The 23762-nt window shown below is 34.3% G+C and overlaps 1 protein-coding gene across 4 annotated transcripts in view; it reads left to right on the top strand.

The window, feature by feature from the left end:
* The first annotated feature begins 12271 nt into the window (after nt 1-12271).
* Nucleotides 12272-23762, top strand: part of LOC145675566 (uncharacterized) — a 103608-nt gene continuing 92117 nt past the window's right edge. For all 4 annotated transcript variants that reach the window (XM_081746082.1, XM_081746080.1, XM_081746084.1 and 1 more), the window contains exon 1: nt 12272-12694. The gene's annotated coding sequence lies outside the window, so the exon portion shown is untranslated. The remainder of the gene's footprint in view (nt 12695-23762) is intronic.

Below are 23762 nucleotides of genomic sequence, written 5' to 3'. Positions count from 1 at the left end.
ACGTCAGAACATTGCATTAAAATCAAGATTAGAAACATGGAGATTTACAGCAGATTACAAACCACAAGATCCACTTGAACAATAAGTTACTGCAACATCTAAAGCAATATCAAACAGATTACAAATTAGCTTAAGTAAACATAGTTCATTAAAAGCTAATCTTTATATAAGTTGTACATATAAGAAAGGTGAAGAAACTCAAAACTTCTATTTTAACACTGAAAACCAAGAAATATATCGATCAAGTAATTTAAAAGAAGAAATAACTAAGATGAAACAAAGATTAAGAACAAGAATGGATGAGTTCCAAGCTAAAGGTTCTGGTTGGGCTCTTATAAACATTAACTTTTTACAACTAGCAATCGTCAAATATACACAATATAGAGGATCAACATACATAGAATTACCTAAACAAATTCAAAACAAAAAGGCAGTAATCAATGTAAAGAATGAAGATGAAAAATGTTTCTTATATTCAATTTGTTCTGCATTATACCCAGTTAATAAAGATCCACAACGACCTTCCAAGTACAAGCAAGCTGTCAAATACTTACAAGAAAAATTAAAAAAATTCCATTTTCCTGTAAAACTATGCGTTATTCCAAGAGCTGAAAAATTACTTAATATTTCTATAAATGTTTATGCATATGATAAAGACTATTCAATCTATATACTACATCACACACAAAACAAGCAAGAAAATCATGTCAATTTATTATATATAAAAGAACAAAATGAAGACCAAGTTAAAACACACTATTGTTGGATTAAGGATTTAAGCAGACTTGTATGTACACAATTAACTAAAAAGAGAGCTCGAAAATATTTATGTGACAGATGTTTGTTATACTTTTACTCTCAAAACGCTTTAAATAAACATGAGCAAGATTGTTCGTTAAATGAGCCAGTAAAAATAATAATGCCTGAAGAAGGTAAATGTGTTGAATTTAAAAAGTACCAATACATAATGAAAATGCCATTTGTGATTTATGCTGATTTTGAATGTTTGCTACATAAAGTTATGGGTTGTGAAGAATGTTATCCAGATAACGAGCCATATACAAAAAAATATCAACAACATAAGCCATCTGGATTTTGTTATTATGTAGTAAAGAGAGATGGAAGTAAAACCAATCCTGTTGTGTATAGAGGTAAAGATGCAGCTAAGAAGTTCATAAGAATGTTAAAGAAAGAAGCCAAACAAATATCAAACATATATAGTCAAAATAATGAACTACCATTAACACGTAAACAGATAAAAGAGTTCAACCAATCCGAATCCTGTTCTTACTGTAAAGTAAAATATACACCAGAAAACCACAAAGTTAAACATCACGATCATATAACAGGAGAGTTTGTAGCACCTCTATGTAATAACTGCAATTTAAAAGTTAAAGTACCAAAGTTTGTACCACTGATCATACATAACTTGACAGGATATGACTCTCACTTGTTTATAAAAGAGCTTGGATGTAATAAAGAAGAAATAGATGTAATACCCAATAACGAGGAAAGATACATATCATTCAGTAAAAAGGTTGGAACTACTAAATTGAAATTTGTAGATTCATTTAGATTTATGGCTTCTAGTTTAGACTTGTTAGCAGATGTGTTTGAGAACTTTAGAGAAACATGTCTTAAAGCTTATGATCTTGATCCAGCTTGGTATATGACAGCACCAGGTTTAGCTTGGGATGCAATGTTAAAGATGACAAATATAAAATTAGAGTTACTAACTGATTAAATTCACTATCGAAACCTAAAACAATGTCTTTCACTTGGATTAAAACTTAACAAGATACATCGAGTAATAGAGTTCGAACAATCAGATTGGTTAAAGAAATATATTGATTTAAACACACAGATGAGAACTAAAGCAACAAATGATTTTGAAAAAGACTTTTATAAGCTCATGAATAATTTAGTACTTGGGAAGACTATTGAAAATATTAGAAAGAGAGTTAATATCAAACTTGTAAGTGATGAGAAAAAATACGAGAAGCTTGTAGCAAAACCAAATTATAAGAGTACTACAGTTTTTACGGAAAATTTAGTAGCAGTTCACATGAACAAGGTTAAAGTGCAATTTAACAAACCGATTTATGTTGGTATGTCAATTCTAGATTTGTCAAAATATTTAATGTACGATTTCCATTATAATGTGATGAAACCAAAATATCAAGACAAAGTAGAAGTATGTTATACAGATACTGATAGTTATATATACCATATCCAAACAGAAGATGTGTACGAGAACATGAAAAATTATATTGATTACTTCGACACGAGTGATTACTCTAAAGATAACAGATATAAGATACCACAGGTCAATAAAAAAATACTTGGTAAGATGAAAGATGAACTTAAAGGAACAATCATAGAAGAATTTGTTGGTTTAAGATCAAATATGTATTCAATCAGGTTCGAAAAAGATAAATGTTGTAAGAAAGCAAAAGGAGTTAAGGAAAATGTTGTAAGTAAAGAACTGTCATTTAACGATTATAAAGACTGCTTGTTCAACCAAAAAGAATATTATAAGAAGATGAATTTGATTAGAAGTTATAAGCACGATTTGTACAGTATAGAAGTAAATAAGCTAGCTTTAAGTTGTGTGGATGATAAGAGATGTGTTTTAAAGAATGGGATAGATACTCTACCATGGGGGCACTATAAGATAGAAGAGAAATAGTTTTAGAGTGTAAGTTTTTAGTTGTAAGTTTTTAGATGTAAGTTTTTATGATTTAAATGTCATAAAAGCATATGCGATCTCACTTTAACATTGTAGTTATGGGGATACTTTGTGCCGTGTAACTTTGTATAATTAGTTGGTTCCTTCTGCGGTAGTTAAAATTTCTATGTCTAAATAATCTGGTCACAAAAAATGGTCCAAATTGCGCCAGAAGTAACCACCCCTAACTACTAAAATAAATAAATAAATAAATAAGAGTTTGTATATACAATAAAAAACAACGAAATTCTTTGCAAAAATCCGAGTCCAGGTCACCATTGTACTTTACAATAAAATCACTGATAGCTCGGGTTATATTCTCTTCGTTCATGGAGTTAATTTCTTTTAAGAAACCCGAAAGTCTCGTAAAGATTTTTGTACTGAGCTGTTCTTCGCTCTAGCTCTGAAGTGAGTTTATATATGATCGGAAACAATGTTTGCACACGAAATTTATCACTCCCCAATAACACCTCTTTTTCTGTGCCACTTTCGTGAAATTGTTCCTTTCTACAGATACTTCTTTTCATATCACGACTGTACTTCTGCACTCCACTCTCTGATTTCACATTTGTTTCCATTTCAGCAAACTTTTTCCTAAGGGGAGGAACGTAGCTGATCAAGGATTCAAGTACATTGACCGCAGTTCCTAGCTGCATGTTTTCACTTTGGAGATATTCACTAGTTTTATCCATTCTGCTTAAAATAACATTTCACAATGTTGACATGAAAAGGTTTCAATAGTAGTCAACTTCTGCAAAATGCTTTTCGCATCCTGAATTGTTTGAGTGTTTTCCATTGGATCTTCTGTGATGGATGCTAGCAAAATATTTCCTAACAAAACGTGCTGCAGTGCTCTTAGCAGACCTCCCTGTTCGAGACAAAATTTTGAAAGTTTCCAGCGCTTTTTTTGTTTCGTTAGTTCGTTCCTCTAGCAAATGACATCGGTGTGTTAACGAGCTAAAGAAATTTTATATCTGCTGCAGAAGACTGAAATAATTGACTGCAATTTTGCATGACTCAAAATCAACTTTTCCAACAAGATTTAACTCTACGGATTAGTGAGCAGCTATCTGATGAAAACAATACTAACAATAGTAACAAAAAACAATGGTAAAAAAACAGACAGAATTTTCAAGGAAAGGGGATTAATTTTTATAGAAAAAATAGAGGAAATCAGAATCAGAATCAAAGATTGAGTTTTAGAAATTTTAAATGTCAGACGAGGAACTAATTTTATCCTAGAAGAAATTTTCATAATTGTCAGTTTCAAACACCTATGTATCGAAACATTTATCGATTTCCGAATCAGGCACAAACACATCCCTTTTACTTTTTTTCGTGGTCATGGTTTTCACACAGAATATGCGTATTTTTTTGTGTAAACAGTCTTTAAATGCTTAGGGGTTTATGCAGAGTCGTTCTGACGCGCGATTAGTGTCATACTAAAGGGTTTGAGTAACATGTTTCCTGCAGTAGTCAGAACATTAGTATGACGCTAATGATACTTCAAAACGACTCTACAAAAGGCCGTAAAGACTCTTCATCCCGGCGAAATTAAAATATCGCTAATTTTACAGTAATTATGTGATATCTTCAAATAGATAAAAGATAATTGAAATATGGAATAAGAGCGCCCTAGACCATATTATTTTGCGTGAGGTACCGTTATCACAAGTCATTTGGGGCTTTCCGTTTTCAGCTGTTTAGAAACGCAAAAATAAATGCCGATTTTCAAAATGGCTCGAAATCGAAAGCGGATAAGTGAGTCGTGATAACGGTTTCCGATGTAAAATAATATTGTCTAGGGCGCTCTTTTTCCACATTTTGATTATCTTTTATCTATTTGAAGATATCACATAATTTCTGTAAAATTAGCGGTATTTTAATTTCGCTGGGATGAAGACTCTTAATGTCTGTCCATGTGGGAAGTGCATTTACAGATAACACAAAATAATATAGGTATTAGGAAATAATGGTCATGTTGGAAAATCCTCCATTACTGCACGAAATAATATGCTCTTAATGCCATTATTGATTGAAGATAAGAATGCTGATGCAGTATTAGGCTCTGCTTCACGGATAATAATAATTATGGAGGATCTAGTTTCACCTAAGGCTAAGATATTGAATATCGCCACACAAATAAAAGGAATTGCCCAGAATTCTCTTTTGATAAACAAGATAGCAATTGTACCATTCAAAATTCATGGGAGAACATTTTATCATGCTTTTCACGTGTTAAGTATTTTTTCCCAAGACATGTTGTTAGGAAATGAGTTTTTAGTATCTCAAAGATCCCAAATTGATTTGAATAGGAACGTTTTATTGTTAAGGAGATTTGAAAAAGCAACAACCTAGATTTGTTCTAAGTAATGACAGAGATATTTCAAAGAAATTGTCACCACAAGCTTATAATTTGGTTTGTAATAGAGGCACAACATAGCTCACTCCCTCACAAAATAAGTATCGTGAAGATGCTGCTGTAAGAAGACTTAACTCTCGGGATACGGCGAGCGCAAAAAAAAAAAAAAAAAGCATGGGTCTGAAGCCTATAATATAATAAGTTGATTGCTATATTAAAGAGAGGGATTTTTCTTGGCTCCCCCTGAGCCTGGGCTCCATTCGCTCCGTCCTTAATCCACTTCTGATCTGAGATATCCCCAATTCCATATATATGCATGTATGTGATTAGTAAAAGCAGTGGCGGCCAGTGAATTGTGTTTCGGATGTTGCAGTACGAACGATAAGAGACAGAAGATATAAGGTTGACTCATTGACTAATCAGCATAACCTTAGATGGAAATGCTATGTGACATGTTAAATTAAATAAAATTATGTTTTTAAAAAATAAAAAATGCAGAACATTTTCTCCGATTAATCACCTTAATTAATTAGTAAGTTCATTCTCCTCTCTTTGATTGAAGCAAATATGTCTAATACATGCTGGTTGAACTCTGGTATTCTTATTGACAGGTCTTTTTTGATGAAAAGTATAACCAATGGTGATAACCTTTCTTGGGACATTCAATTCCTTGAAAGTGTCGATTCTTTCTCATGTGGAAAAAAACTTTTCGTCTTTTGCTGACACCATAGGTACAGTTAATATTAATTTCAGAAGCTTTTTAGATTCACTAAATATTTTTCTAGATTATTGCGAATGATTCATTCTAGCAAACTCAGTCCCTGACAGTGATTCGAATTCCTCTTCAGTGTAGACTGAAGAGAGTTCGTAGCAGAGATTAATGTTATAAAAAATGTACATTGAACACGCTTTATTCACAATTTATTTAGGAAAATTAAAAAAAAAAATGTGGAAATGTATCTATTACATTACTGCCATAAGATGTCCTGTAAATTTAAACCGTTTTTTTTGAACACTCTCCTGAATTGCACTTTGCTTGTTTTGTCTAAGCCTTAATTGTAAGTTTTTCCTCAGCTGAAAGATGGTCAATGTTTTTTGTAAGTTATTTACAGAAGTCATGGTATACAATTCATTTAGAATTTGTAGGTTATTTACAGAATTAAAGCACACACAATAAAATTAAACCTAATAATTAAAAACCATAACAACTGATACAAAAGAGGTACTGGTATATGAATTCCGAATGTCACATATTCATACATCAACACACACACATGTGTGTAAAAGAAAAAAGCTACATTCCAAATCATCCGTCTTGGTTGTTACGCAATGCACGATGAACACAATATACTTCCACATGAAGCGAAACAATGCTTACCAATGTGATATGTTCTGGAAAGGAAACCTCGAAACCCGCCAGATGAAGTATCAGTATGTAAGAGAACCCAAAAATCAAAGAGCATCAAAACAAACAGCACTGCCAGTTCTACACTTAGAAATGTTAACTTGGAGGGGTCCAAAGTATTTGAGGGAGGTCCAATACGTCTATGTAATATCGAACCTGTCTTATACTGCACTCGAAAAGACGATAAGTAGGCTAATTCTTACTTACTGTCACCTATATTTTTAGAAAAAAATGATAGAACGATTATTTTTATAAGAAAAGAAAGAGTACATGATGAGGCGTAAAATAAAATATTCAGCCTACGTCAATCGTTTCTCTGTTAAACAAGCATAGTTCGTTAAGAAAGTCTACAAATGTTAGTCAAGTTTCGAAATTTTTGGAAGATCCGTACCCGGTGCCCCCCACGGCTACGCCCCTGAGCATTGCTAACTAGACCCAAATTAAATGTGGTGTTCTGCATCATACAGTTTTATATGGATATTATCAGGAGTATAAAATATACTTATTTTAGAAAAGAAGTATGTGTATACTAAAATACTATCCACAGAGGGGAGGGGGGAGCGATTCTACATACTGACTTATTAATACTTGATTCACAAATTACTGTAGAAGCTTTCATTATCAATTTAAACCAAGAATTATCGGGTCTACTTTCATTTGTTTTCTCCTCTACTATATATTTTCTTTCTTATTTTGTAATTTTGCAATCACTTTTTTAATTGTCATTATATTGATTTACTTCAGTATGGTCCGGTAATTTATAAATATGAATGCATAAAAACTAATTCCATTTGTTAATTGCTAGTGAAAGAAAATTCAGAAATCTTATTTAGCACGAAAAACCTTCTCGTTCGCTGGAAGCGTTCTGTGTTGCAGAAGCACTGCAACGACCAGTCCCTTTAACTTCTGAGATAGGTGAAAGGAGACTTAACATTTGCTCCAATTGCCGCGCTGAAGGAATCTGGTCGTTGTATGCTGGCTGCAACATAATATAAATTAGAGACTCTGTGACGGATTATTTTTCGCTTTTTAAAACGGATTAACGGAACGGACAGTTACAGAAGTAAAAAAATATGTTATTTAAAGTGTATATATGTGAGTATTAAAAAGTATTTTTTCTGTTCTTTACTACTATTGATAATATATATTTTTTTAAATACTTTGGTCGTTGCGCAACGCTGCAACCCTAACATTAACCGCCACTGAGTAAAAGTGAATAGCTACTTAATAATTCATTTTTATGTTTGTGCTATATATTGTTCAAAGCCACTGATTAAATCTTCACATATGGCAACCCTATAACCATATTATTCCCTGACTATACTTGCCGCGACCTTATCCTGATAGCCGAGATACGCAGCTTCAATTCAGGCGATTCCGCGCACATTGCATAGTTCCTCCCGTTACACAAGTAAAACATTACTTAAGAGATCAATTCAAAGAGCTAATTGAGTTCAAGTATATAAAAATGTCAATACAGAAACAATATTTAAAATAAATGATACTACATTTATTACTAAAGGGTTATGAAAATGACGTCACGACTCAGAATCGGAAAGAGAGAAGGAAAGAAAGGAGTGAAAAGCCGGCAGCTAAGATGCGAGTCTCTTGAAAGTGTTGCAAGATTATAAACTTGAAAAATCTTATAACAAAAGCAGAGGACCAGTAAAATTACTTAATTGGTCAATGTTAGAAACCGTCCACACTGGATAGGAAATGGCTTAATATTTTTATATGATAGAGTAACTACCCCGTAAGAAACTTCATTGCCTGCTGATAAATGAAACCAAAGAAATAACGGAACTCACATGTAACTTCTGCAATTTTTGTGCAGAGAGTAACACTGCTCTGCCAAATATCGTCTTCGCGCGTGCGTTAGAGTGGGTACGTGGGTGTACTGAAACTGAAACCATGAAGAGTGTTAAGCGCGAAGTTGAAAATATGAATGAATCCGAATTATCATCTTCTCACTATTATCGCAAACACGAGGAAGGGAAACCTCTTTAAAGTCAAGCAAAGTAAATTGTCAACAATTTGTACGCTCGACTAAGAGAAAAATATGCAGACAAAAGTATTGAAGAAATTGTTAATATCATTGTTGCCGGTTCGCTGTGGTTTACTCAATGCCAATGTAAAAAATCGTATTTTTAATTTAGTGTGTGGGAGGGTGGCTGCTTGTATGTTTCTGTTTATGATTGACCTTTTCCAGGTAGATATATGAGAATAACTTCATTTCTTATCCTTTCTTACCTTAATCAATTGAAATGAATAAGCAAAATAGTTTTCATGCTCTCGGGTTTTAATTGTGAGGATTGCAAATACATGACGTGCGAATTTCCAATACATTTATTACTATTGTCGTGTCTTCATGAATTATTAAAACAAATAGACCAAGAAACATATTTTTCGTAAGCGGCAGGAAAAGGACGAGAAATCATCGCTCCGGGCATATCAGCTGAAACTCAGAACAGCGCCAGTTGAAACCCTGGCGATTGAGAGCCAAACCAAAACACACGCACACACATACAAAGACTTCCCTGTGAAAAGGTTCGCGCGCCGACATGTATTAATGCGCTTGTGATGCGGCTCTCAAGTTAACATTGCGTTTAGTATAGTAATGGGCAGTGGGAATATTACCGGTGGGAAGGAATTTAAAAATGGGAATATTCCCGGGTTTTTTCCCTGGCCTATAAATTCCCGGGAAGGAATTTATTTCCATTTCTTTACTTTATCTTCCAAATTATAAGAACAATATGACCAATTACTTTATTTTAATATATTATGATTTAATTCTAGGTTTTAAAGAATTTGGAGGTTAAAAAATTTAAAACTCTTTGACTGTACATTATATAACTAACAATATATTTTTGTTCCATTTTCATTTGTACTAAAAAGTAAGGTAATTGTTTAGAATTGGGGGGCCAAAACTAGCAAAAATTAGGATGATTTACGGAAGAAATGAATTTATAGTGATGTCCAAGTAGTCAAGAAAGTATCAAACACATGTTTTTAGGGCAGTAGTGAATTTATACAAAACGGAAAGGTAAGTCCCAGATAGCAAAAATGGCTTGCAACAAACCTGCAGCAGATTTGCAATTCAAGTCTGGCAAACTTGCAGCAGACTTGTGATGCAAGTCTGCAAGTTTGATGCAAGTTTAATGCAAACTTCCTAGTTGACGCTCTTCGAACTTGCAGCACGCCTGCAGTGCAAGTGTATGGTAATGTTGCAAAGCAAGTTTCTGCAAGGGGTTTACTTGCACAGCAAGCCTGCTGCAAGTTTCCACTTGCACTGCAAGTGCACAGCAAGTTAGTGCAGATTTGACGCAAGTCTTTGCAAGGATACCACTTGCACTGCAAGTCTACAGCAAGTTTGTAGTAAGTCTTCTGCGAGTATATACTTGCATTGCAAGTCTACAGCAGTTCTTCAGCAAGTGAATGTAGTAAGTCTTCTGCAGGTATATACTTGCATTGCATTACATGCCTTTTACAAACCGAACATTTACTGTATACGAACAATCACACAGTATATTTTTCTCAACAACTTTGTCAAACAATACACGTTTAAAATATAAATTATCTCTACATACTGGATACTTACGTAATTATCTTAATTATCCACTTGTTTTAATGCTTCACACACTTCGCACCTACTACAAATGGCGGCCTGGCGGGTAGATTTCTAAGATTTGACTTTTGTGCCACCTGTTGGTAGAAACTAGAACTGACACACTTGCTACAAAGTTGCAGCAAACCTCCGAGATAAGTAAAATCTAGCAAGTGAAAATCAAATTGCGACATTTGCGGTAACTCTTTCAAAACGCCTGCAGCAGGTGTACAGTGCACGGAAAGTCTAGTAAATTAAAATCAAATGTAGTGAAAGACTTGTTGCAAACCAACATGCTATTAGGGGTGGAAGTGATTTATGTGAGAAAAGAAAATGAATTGTTGGTAACGAAGATAGAAAACAACGTGCCATGCGGGGCTCTAACCCACCTTCATTCGGTAACGCTCGCTCTGCAACGCTGTCTGAATTTAATGTTGGTAAGGTAATTTAACGTATGAAACCATAAAGCAAACGCATCGGAATAGGATATCGCAAAAAAGTAGGTGCAAATCTGGCCCGCAATGCTAAAGAACAGCCAAAATTAGCAAAGTACTAATTTACAAATGATGAAAAGGAACCATTTTGTAAAGTAATTTAGAATTATGTAGAAATAGAGATGAAGTACTATTAATAAACCCTGTTCCACCATTAGTAATAGACGTCGGTCTGTCTCCTCACTCTGACTCCAATTTCTGAAAAAGTACTCGGACTTCTTTTACACATGAATTAACGTATGGAATTTCCAGAAATAGGTAGAATGAAAGGTCGTGTATGGCAATGTTAAGTGCTAAAATATAAGGATAAGTATGTAAGTATCTTGCAAATTTTGTGAACATAAATATGTATGCGCAAATGTTGATAAATTGGTAGGACATGTATCTTCTAGCATTTACCCAATCTATTAGTTTATAATATTTATAAATTTAATGTGTTTATAATATCAGCAATAGAGTCAAGTTGACTAAATCCACTTACATATAAATTTAAACTGTTACTATATAATTTTTTCACACATATTTAATTGATAGAACATATTATAAATAAACATACATTTATTCGTACTTTCTAAATATAATAAAATGTTAATAAAGTAACATGGTACCGTTCAGAATATACACTCTAAAGAATCCTCTGTGGACAACAGTAATAACATGCTGTGATATAAAAATTAATTCAACTTTGAAATCATAATATAGTAATAGAATGCAATTTTCTTTTTGATTGAACATAAATTCCCGGATAAATTCCCATTTTGGGAATCTTCCCGGGAATATTCTCAGGGAATATTCCCGAAAAATATCTTCCCGGGAATTTACCCATCACTATCCCTGACTAGAGCAGCCAGTGTTGCCAATTTAGCTACTTTGTCGCTTGAACTAACGACTTTTGGAAGAGTCTAACGACAAAATTTTTTATTTAGCGCCTAGCGACAAACGTAGCGACATTTAGGAATTCAAATATTTTGTTCTATATTTATATTAAAGTTTCCAAAGTTTTGCTGTTTGTAATACTAATAATTACTTTTACACACTCGGTTGCACTACTGCTATGAGCGACTTACTTCGTTGTATTCATCGCTGCTATGAGGATTATGCCCTTCTTCACTGAGGTTCGGAAATCCAGGAATTTCCCGTATCTAGTTGCGTAAGAGCTGATAACCTCTTGCATTGCACAGTGCGTACAGTGACAGTGACGCTGGAGAACATTATGCTTTTCTGGTTCAGTGTAGTGCGTGTGATTTATATATATTAATTCAACTGCGGTTGTTCTTAATATAAATTTTACAGAAATTTCGTGGGGTGAGTTGGGTGAGGTGTTCCAATACGAAAGCAACATGATTCCCTTCCCCAAAATAATCATACTCTATTAGAGGGAATGGGGAAAAGTGAGCCAAAATTTTAAGTATTTGCAAACTTTTAATGCTATATTTATTACTTTTATATTCTTCAAAGCACATAGTGTAGTGTTTTTGTAAAGATGGTAATTTTTGAAAAGAAAAAAAAAATACTCGAGTCTTCCATTGTACATGAAAAATATTTAAATTATTTTAATTCCTTTGTAAAATTATATAGTGACTTTTCTAGCGACTTGGCAAGAGGCGTTTAGCGACTTCTAGCAACTTTAGAGTTTTAAACGCGACATTTCACACTGGCAAGTTGGCAACAGTGAGAGCAGCCATTTCCACATTTGTTTTTGAATGGTTCCGTTCGTTAGGATAGTACTAACTAAGAAAGTTTTGGTTTACTACGCCAATCTGCTTGTCATAATCAAATCAGTTTAGTACTTCATGTTAATACATATATTAGGAAGCTGCTAAACAGAAGTTATGAAAATGATTCTGAAGATATTAGAAATCAAGTAAAATCTACTTAAATTCAATCTTACAGATAGTGTGTTCTGTAACGCAGAATTCATAGCAATGATACATACATTTTTTTCTATGTTAATTCCCCAACGTTTTCAGCATCTGTATAAGTATATTCATTGAGCATTAATCTGTCTTCCTTTGTGGATTAAACTGTATTTACCCGTTACTATTGCTATTACTGACTCCTTTCGGGTGAACTGTACAATACACTCTCCAGCTGCGCATCGGTAAGTAGGATCACTTTTGAAAGATGTAGTTGAGTAGGATAGAGCAGAATAGAGTAAAGTGGGGATAGGTAGGTTCGGGTTAACTTACGGAACTTTGGATCCATTTTATTGAAATTAAAAGAGTGTAATTTGTCATCCATGCGTAAGAATACCTACCGGTGCCAGCAATGTAAAATTTCAATTTTGTTTCCCTTTTAAAGTATAGGCCTAATTACAACATTTCTCTCATTTTCGTATAAATCTAATTTTGAGCAGTGTATTTTCAGAATACCGATTACGGAAGTAGAGCTGGTCCATGCTATTTTACACCGCGAGAAACAAGTGGTGATGGGCATATTCCCGGGAAAATGTTTTTCGCGGATATTCCCGGTAAGGTTTCCCAAAAATGGGAATATTCCACGAATTTATGTACAGACACAAGAAAATTGGCGAAAGTTCTAGAACATAGGTCCCCCTTCCCATTTAGCTGTAATGAAGACACAAAACAACTCCCTAACGCTCGCTCGGCAATACCATGTGAATTAAATATTAAAGTTTGGTATAGAAAAGAACCAACCTAGCTATAAACCTATATGGGGAAACCTGTGTTCTAGAACCTTCCCGAAAATTGCATTCCATTACTACATTATGATTTTAAAGTTAAATTCGTTTCTATTCATCAAAGTATATTTATTAATATAGTCTCTAGAGAATTCTTTAAAATGTATATTCTGAACGGTATTATGTTATTTTATTATATGTAGAGAATACTCACAAATGTATGTTAACTGACAATATGTTTCATGCGAGTAAATATGTTGAAAAAAAGAAAGAAAACATTTGACACAGAAAGTCAGATACTTTTACACCTCTGAACAGTTCTACACCCCTGAACAGTTTAAATTTATGTGTATGTTGATATTCTAAATGTCTAAACTTGATCCTATTACTAATGTTATAAACATATCAAATTTTTAAACGTTATAAGTAAATTAGGTTGGGTAGCTGCCAGAAAACACACGTCTCACAATTTTATCAACATTTGAGCATTTCTATTTACCTCCACAATAATTGCAAGGTAGAGACTTCTCTTTATAAGTTTACACGTAACATTCCCACACATGACTTTTCTTCCTACCCTTTCTCGAAATATGCGTTAATTCATATGCAAAAGAAGTCCTAGTACCTGTGAAGAGATTTGAGTCAGAAAGATCTCACAGAACAACGTCTATTACTAACTGTGGTTTGGGGTCTATTAATAGGGGCACAGACAATATCAAGGTAATATCTGGAGAGGCGGAAAAAATTCAAGGAACAGTATCTTGTGCGTAGCTGTGGTATGTACCTGGGAACCCCCTAATTAAATTGTATATTTGTTTTTTCCTTCAATTGTCATGTATTCTGAAGTTTTATCTGTAATTCTTCAATTTATTTACTTAATATTTCGTTTACTTTAAAGAATTGAAAATCTAGTTAAACACGTAAGATTGTCCCCGTAAGAGTGCATATATGCTTTAATTTCTTACCATATTCATATGAAAATTTGTGTTTTAATTGTCTTTGTGAAACGTCAGTTACACTTGTCAAAATATCCAATATATACACTTTCATTTAGTTTGTGTACCAATGAGGATGAAAAGTCTTTCACATTGTTCCCAGTATACAATAATCTCTCGAGTTTGCTGAGTTTACATTAAAACCAAGCAGCCAATGGAATTTTTAGTTTGCCCCTCATGAGCCAGTAACCCTTCATTTTTTTACATCAAAAATTTGAACTTTCACTTTCTACAAAATGAAGTGAAATTTTGTGATTTGCTGCAGTTTTGTAAATGTGGCTGATGACGTCAAACATTAGTGATTCTAGATTGTGCTTGAACAATTATAAATATACACACAAACGGTGGTGTCTCAAAGAATACTATTCGCTGGAGCTCTGTGAAGAGAAAAACTACCAAAACTTTCAAAAATAACGAACAAATCACCGAAACTTAGGTAAAATGACAAAAGAATAATCTAAAATAAGTAAGGTGTAAACTTCCTAAATTCCCTATCAACGAATTTCCTAATACTAGCTATTACTATCCACTTACAATTCTATTATTATTTAGTGACAATGAACAACAAACATTAAAAATAGACTGTATTCAACCTACCTCTTTATCAGTCGTAACAGCTCCTTTGCATGTGTTTGTTTTCCTCTTCACATACTTCAGCGGATAGTACGACACACAGTATTTCGACACACTTCAACTGCAGCAGTTAAAATCAACATCTTTGAGAGGTAATACAGTGTCTTTCCAAATATGGTTTAATTTTCCCCTCTAACAATGGAGGTACGTCTTGCACTGACCATAAAACGTGTCAGGAAATGTTCACTCATGCCCTTATACAGAAGACTCCATTCTCCGGATTAGCTTTCTGTATTCCAGTTAAAAATTGGATTTTCTGAAGATTTCAGGAGTTTTAGCCCCTTCTCTCCCCCTGTATATGACAATGGCATGGAAGGAAACACGTAAAATTCCAAAATTTTAGCTCTGAGGATCAAAATAAGTTCCTCCTCCTGAGAATTCATATCGCTATATTTGTTTTTCTTTTGGAGGTGACTATTTCTTTAAAAATAACATTTTGAACGAGTGTTTGTCCATGCTATTTTCAACTACAAGTTTTACACCTCACGTATTATAAATACTTGACGTTCAGAATCGCAGACGATAACCAATATTGGCACTTACAACTAGTGATGGGTAAATTCCCGGAAAGATATTTTTCGGGAAGATTTCCAAAATGGGAATTTATCCGGGATTTCTTCAATCAGAAAGAACATTGCATTCTATTACTATATTATGATTTCAAAGTTGAATTAATTTTATATCACAGCATATGATTACTGTTGTCCACAGAGCATTCTTTAAAATGTATATTCTGAACGGTACTATATTACTTTATTAACACGTTATTATATTTAGAGAGTACACATAAATGTATATTTATTTATATTTTTGTTCTACCAATTAAATATGTGTGAAAAACATATATAGTAACAGTTTAAATTTATATATAAGTGGATTTGCTCAACTTGACTCTATTACTGATATTATAAACACATTAAATTTATAAATGTTATAAACCAATTAGATTGGGTAAATGCTAGAAGATACATGTCCTACCAATTTATCAACATTTGCGCATACATATTTATGTTCACAAAATTTGCAAGATACTTACTTATCTTTATATTTTAGCACGTAACATTGCCATACACGATCTTTTATTCTACCTATTTCTCGAAATTACATACGTTAATTCACATGTAAAAGAAGTCCGAGTACCTCTTCAGAAATTCGAGTCAGAGTGAGGAGACAGACCGATGTCTATTACTAATGGTGCTTCAGGGTTTATTATTAGCACTTCATCTCTACTTCTACATAATTCTAAATTACTTTACAAAATGGTTCCTTTTCATCATTTGTAAATTAGTACTTTGCTAATTTTGGCTGTTCTTTAGCATTGGGGGCCAGCTTTTGCACGTACTTTTTGCGATATTCTATTTCGATGCGGTTGTTTTATGGTTTCATATGTTAAAATACGTTACCAACATTAAATTCAGGCGTTACCGAATGAAGGTGGGTTAGAGCCCCTCATGGCACGTTGTTTTCTATCTTCGTTACCAACAATTTACTTACTTTTCTCACATAAATCACATCCAGTTACCTTTCCGTTTTGTATAAATCTCCTACTGCCATAAAAAAAAAAGTGTGTTCGATAGTTTGTTGACTACTTGAACATTACTATCAACTCATTTCTTCCATAGAGCTCCTCCGTGGTTAAACGGTTAGCGTACGCGCCTTTGGCGTGTGAGATCGGGGTTCGATTCCCGGCGGGAGCTCATGTGGTTCGGATTCCACGTTAATCAGTACGTCCACGTCTCATATAGCCTCGCTGCTGAACGGGACGTTAAACTCAAAATCACCTCATCATCTCATTTCTTCCATAAATCATCCTACTTTTTGCTAGTTTTGGCCCCCCAATTGTAAACAATTACCTTACTTTTTAGTGCAAATGGAAATGGAACTTAAAAAAAAAACATATTATAAGTTACATGTAATACCGTCAAATAATTTTAAATTTTTTAACCTCCAAATTTTTTAAAATCTAGAAATAAACCATAATATATAAAAATAATTAGTCATATGGTTCTTATAATTTGGAAGATAAAGTAAAGAAATGGAAATAAATTCCTTCCCGGGAATTTATAGGCCAGGGAAAAAACCCGAGAATATTACCATTTTTTAAATTATCTCCCACCGGGAATCTTCCCACTGCCCATCAGTACTTACAACCATAGAAACTCCCTGGTAATGCAGCCATACTCTCATTCAAAAATATCTTTCTTGTCATTCTGAAAGAAAAAATAAAAATACAAAAATCTTTCATTTTCATTAAAAAATACTTAAAACAGCATTTGCAGTAGGTTAATTTTTTGAAATCATCTTGTAAAGCACCCCCGGTATTCGCACTTAGGCCTGGAAAGTATTCTATACCCCCAAGATAACCAGGTTCTGAATGTGAATTAATGCATCCCTATTGATTTCCAACACACCACTATTCATAATCTAATACCAGCCATCCTTCATTTAATAATTACTTAATTTTGATTAACACTAACTTGTCCAAGTAGGGTTGCTTATAACACGGAAATTGAAATATCTTAAAAAGTTTATACGAAGAGTGTATTTGTTTCTGTCGGGAAAGGTCATTTTTGTCTCTATCTCGCCAAAAAAAAAAAAAAAATTCTCTTGTTCGTCTCATGGGCAACCGAAGTAAGGCCTTAATTTTTTTATACTGGAAGGGGGGGGGGATGTACCCGTATCGTTCTCGATTTTGAAGTCTCACGAAGTATACACCACTTTCCATAAGAATCTAATATTTTTTCAGAATATATCGTTGATTACACAGTGTGTCCGTAAATTTGCGCAAACCAAAGCTTGATGGCGTATATCTTTTGAACCAATTACGATAAAGACCTGAGACTTGAAATAAATGAAACGGGTTCTATGTAGATATTTTCGAAATCATGACTGATGTTAGAATTTGTAACGTTTTTTGTAGTAATGAAAAAAAATGTCGAAAGTGTAAAATAAAAAAAATGTACAAAATAAAATCTATACTGAGTTGTAGAAAGCATTTCCTGCGGGTGAATCGCTATGTATATGTGCAGTATGCGTCAACATTTATCCATTGGTGCGAAAATGTGACAAAATTGATGCAGTGTTGGTATGTAAAAAGTTTATTTAATGCAAGTCCGTAAAATTAGTGTATTTTGACAGAAACACGGTCCCTGTCGTTGTATTACGGCAACAGGTGTAGGTTAATTAATGATAAGCAGTGATAATTTGGGGTTAGTTCATAATTTGAGGTTTCACTCAAAAATTTGCCTCAGAAAAATTACTTACTTTCTGTTGGCTACCTGGTATCCACTTGCAAAGAGAAGGGCACTATACAGCAAATTCTCGAAGTGGCTGCCGCTTTCTTGTAAACACAAATTTACACGCTTCAATATGTTTCTTGACATCTTTTTATGAGTGTTCCTGGTGATTGAATTTCTGTTTTAATGTTCGTCTTCAGATCCTTATTAGCCTTGGGGTAACTCTTTGTACACTACATATTTTAGGTAACCCGATAAGAAAAAGTCTGATGATACGTTCGGAGAACGAGAGGGCCACAAATTTTGGAGATCGTGTGGTCACCAAAAAATTCTAACATTTGCTGTAAAGCGCCCATCTCTTTCTACAAGGATTCCAGGATTAGCAGTTGTAGTAATTATTTTATCGCCAATTTTTGCATAAAAACTTAGGCTATCAGTTATGCGAAAATTTTCATTGCTTATCATTAATTAACCTAAGACATATATCTTGCAATAATTTTACAACAGTGTTCGCAGGGTCGCGTTTTTGCGAAAAAAAAAATTACGGACTTTTTATACATAGCCTTTTTACATGGTCACACTGCATCAACTTTGTCACGTTTTCGCACCAATATATAAATGTTGATGCATACTGCACATATACACGGATTCACCCACTGCATATTAGTTTTCTGTAACTCAATATTGATTTTCTTCATTTTGTACATTTATTTTACACATTTGGTAATTTCTTTCGGTACTACACGAAAACGTTACAAATTCCAACATCTGCCATGATATCGAAAATAACTAGATAGAACATGCTTACATTTGTTTCAAGTCGCAGGTCTTTATCGTTCTTGGTTCAAAAGATACACACAATCAAACTTTGGTTTGCGCAACTTTACGGACACACCGTAGTTTTATATTTGGAGGTAATAAACCACATCACATTAGAGTGCTAAATTCACCGCTTATTCTTGACTGGTTTTAATCCTAAGCACAATGGAATCCGAAAAAGAGTGAACGAAAACATGTAAAGTGTTTTCTTTTAGAGCCGGAGAAGATTAAACTGGCGACGCTGTTAACTTTGACAGCTGTTATTACAGCTGTTCTGGAATGTTTCGAAAGTAGTTTGGTTTGGCAATTTATCATGAATAGAGTCACGCCGGAGCAACATTTGCAAATTGTGCAAATTTATTTTGAACTCATGGTGTAATTAGACAAATTCATCGGGCATTACGTGCATTTTTCGGTCTTCATTATCGTACATTAGAACGACTAATTCGAGGCATTATGGATCGCTTATGAATACTTTCACACTAAACTATAATACGCATCCAGTGGAATCATTAATTTATATCCCTTTGAAATTATGCTGGTCAGAACGGTTCAGTCAATGGTTAGCCGTACAGAGATATGACTAAGGTGAGTCGGTTAGTGGCAGGAGGGGGGCAACTGCTCTCCCCAAGAGTTTGAGAAATACATATACTTTAATCGAGTGTTTACTAATATACTAGTAAAAAACATGAAATTCTCATATTTATGATGCTCTAACTCCTGTCAAATCAAGACTTAAATGACGCTCGTGATATGACTAACTTTTTCGTGCGTCAATTGACAGACATTAATGTTGCAGACATGTGGTTTCAGCACGACGGTGCCACATGCCACTCAGCGCGCGGCACAACTATTTTAGTGAAAGAAACATTTGAAGAACGAGTAATTTCACGAAGTGGACCTGTTTACTGGCCACATCGTTCTTGCGATTTCAGGCCATTAGTTTATTTTCTCTGGGAATATGTAAAGTGGGATGTCTACGACGAGAAACAAGAAACAATTGAGCACTTGGAAGCAAACATTCGACGCCTTATTGCCGGAAAACAACCTGTTTTATTGCGAAGAGTGTGAAAATTAGACTTCAAGATTACGCAATGTACGCAGCAGCTGCGGTGGCCACATGCCCGAAATCATATTCAAATATTAATGCCATAAAATGATCTATCAAATAAAGTCAATTTAATGGAAAAATATGAACCAGTTTAAAATAATAATTATATACCAATTTATGTGCGTATTTCGATTTTAGATTAGTCAAATTATTTAATGTATGACCCCGATTATAGTGTGATGAAACCAAAACAGCGAGACAAAATAGAAATATGCTATTTAAATTCTGATAAGTATATTTATGATATTTAAACGAAATATATGTTTAAACATACGAAAAGTTTTACATATCACTTCAAAAGATATGATTACCCTACAAATGATAGATGCAAAATACCCGAAATAATGAGAAAACGAACTTTGAACATAAACTTCATTAGAAAAATGTAAGAAAGAAAAAAAGAGCTGTTAAGAAGGATTTTGTATATAAAAAGGTCACTTTTAATGAATGCAATGGCTGTTTATGCAATTAAGACGAATATCATAAGAGAAATCAAATTAAAAGGTTAAGGACGAGTTATATATTATAGAAGTAAATAAAGTATAAACAAAGTTGCGTTGATGATACGAGATGTGATTTTAAAAATTTTTAAACACCTGGTCATGTAATCATCATAAAATACAAGGATAAATGTAACCAAGAAATTTCTGTCGCTTTTTCTCCCATCACCTTTGAACGTCGATACGTCACATAAGTCATAGCTGGAAGACCGAAAGTAATTCTCATCAGCCTAGACGATCTTCTGCCAACGTTCTGAAACTCCATGGAGAGGTTATAAAGTGCATTTTGCACTTCTATTAGCGATTTGACCTGACTTACTGTAAGGTTTTTGTCCAAGGAATTGAACAGGTGATAGTGAGACGGTACAATGTCCGGGAAGTATGACGGATGCAACAGTGTTTCCCATCGAAAGCATAGAATGATGTCCCGGGTCCTTCTAGCCACGTGGGACTTAGCGTTGTCCTGTAAGAGGAGGACCCTTTCGCGGTTCAGAAGTACTGGCTCCGGTGTTTTGAGTTTTGAACATGGCTCAACTGCTAACAGTACACATTTGCATTGTTGCTCTGACCAGCTAATAGCAGTTCCCGATGCACGATCCTGCGAGCAGTCCACCAAACACACAGGAGGACTTTCTTCTGGTGCAGTGCAGGTTTCGGCTATTTTGGAACTGGTTCATGGAATGCTACGCAATGAGAACGGCACAGTGGAAATTCTTACCGGTTTGACTTCTCATCACATGTCAACACCCTGTCCATAAATGGCTCCTTTCTCAGACGATACAGCAAAGAATCACACGTGTTTGCTCTCATTGACTTCTGGCTGGAGTCAAATCATGTGAGATCATCGACCCAACTTGTAGTGCTTCCCAAGTTGATGGAGGTGCTGCCGAATTGTTTCTCCACTCACACTGAATTGTAGACCCTGTTCCTCACATGTGTAGCCAATGTTCTCCTCAATTGCTTCCTGGAAATCTTCACTTTTTTCATATATTGGTCTTCTGGCGTCTTCGAGTACTTCGTCACCGTCCCTAAATTTGTTGAACCACCGCGGCACTGTCCGCGTAGTCATGGCACCCTCACTAGAGACCTGCCATATCTTCCGCCCCGCTGCAGCGGCGTTTGACTTCAGTTTGAACTCGTACAGCATACATGCCCTTATGACGCTCTTTGATTTTGCTCACATTATCGCCTAAAATTGAATTTTTGTTTTTACGTGTAAATTTTATCGCTTGTAATATCGTGCTTTTGGGCTTTGTTAAACCATAAACGTGCCATTAGTTTTTCATGTTCTTTACTGGAGAAGCACATCGGGTAAAAACACAGGATAGTGTGATCAGTGGAGTTTTTCCAGCAACATGCAAACTGAATGACCTACATTTGGCAAGTTATTCAGAAATGATGCGGTGCTACAACTAGTTGCGAGATGGCATAGATAAAAATAGTCTTCTTCAATGGGTAGTTGATATTGTTACGCTTTTCGGTGAAAAGGCTATTGAAGTCTAGATAAGATCCATACTTATAGTCTATTCGGATTATAAATGGATAGATCTACAACAATGGATCAAATTGACTACTACAAGTATCGATCAGTGGAGAAGTCACTTAAGCATGCAGACGTAAAAAAGAAGGTAACTCGCTAAGAGTTTGTACGGAAATACGGAATGTTTTCGACGTTGTAGCTTGTAGAGACATGGATGAAAAAAGACATGTAAAACATACTTTTCACACTACAGCGTGTCTTTACTCAGCAATGGCCCTTACACTAGCTATCTCTACAGTTATGTTTATACCAATTTATACAAACATGTAATGGAACGTTTGTTGTTTAACAACACATAAGATAATTGTATCGTATGATGTAAAGTTTCCCGTTCACACCTAGCAAATGCCGCTTTCTAATTGACACAGAGCAGAGAAAAAAATACCCCATCCGAGAAGTTCCATCCAAAAACACCACTCTAGCTCGTTCCACAATTTCCTCCATTTCTGAACTTTTACCTAAGGTGCACTACGCGATGTCATCTAAAACTATGACACATCTATGTATTTAAGAAAACATAAAATGATAGAAAACATTGGCTATTTATATACGATAAATATGAGCTAATTTAGAAGAAACATAGCACTTGAATAGTACCTGTCCAAAGCTTATTTAGACAGTTTTACACTAAATATACATGTACATGTACATACACCAATAATAAGCGTTTAACGATACCTCAGGACATTTTTTTGAAATCAAGGTGTTGTCCAAAATTCGTTAGATTTTCTGTGTGAAGTTAGCGCCAAAAATGGCACCTTTTCTATATTTCCAATTATCAAAGATCAAAAGAAGTCCAGCCCACCCTAACGCGCGTGTTCTAAACTCAGAAATCCTAAATAATAAGCGCAGAAGTGTAAACTACAGAAGATGAGGTTTTAGAACTTCTGCCGATATTTCTAGGACTTAAGAACGTTATCCGACTTGCGTAGCGTTGCTGCAGAAAATAATGCTAATCTTAAAATCCGACCATGCAAATCTCGTTTGAGGAACATTAAAGCAAGAAAGTTATTTATTACAATTTAAAATTCGCCAGATTTTAGATTAAGATAATATAACTATGCCATTATAAATAAACTGATAAACTTCATGATTGCATATGGTAGTGAAATAAAGATCTTGTAATTATAATTCACGAAATTGTTAATTGATAGGCATATGAGTTGTTGATTCTATTAACTAGCCAAGACATGTTGAACTTTCATGTAGGTTTTCATATGTATCGTATTGAATCATCCAAACTGGATTTTGCAAAACAATATGTGTATTATTCTACACGAATCAAGAAAGGTGTTGTTAGGTGAGCTTAGAACCAATTGAAAGATCACGAAAGCAAGAGGGAAAGGGGAGAATGTACGTGAACGAATATGTGATGTTGAACGTTTCGTATTTCAATGTTGATGAGGTGTTGCAGATAAGAATATATCTTTATTTGTTTGTATGTATAAATTTGTTTCATGACACCACAATTTGCTGCACTCTTGCACAACAACCCAATTCAGTCATTATTAGAATGCAAAATTAAAAAGAAATATTCTTTTTGAATGCTGTTGAAAATTGTTATAGATATGTTAACTAGACTGGTGTACAATAATTTAGGATGTGATGCATAAAGTGACAGAATATTGCGTATTCGATGGAAACGATTGAGTCATGCATAATGCTTCTAGAGGTCTCTCGCAGTTTCACAGCGA

Source organism: Thermobia domestica, chromosome 18 (assembly GCF_964235325.1).
Source record: "Thermobia domestica chromosome 18, izTheDome1.hap1.1, whole genome shotgun sequence".
Classification (NCBI taxonomy): Eukaryota; Metazoa; Arthropoda; class Insecta; order Zygentoma; family Lepismatidae; genus Thermobia; species Thermobia domestica.
Note: the sequence above shows the minus strand (reverse complement) of the source record. Positions and strands in the feature narration are given on the sequence as shown.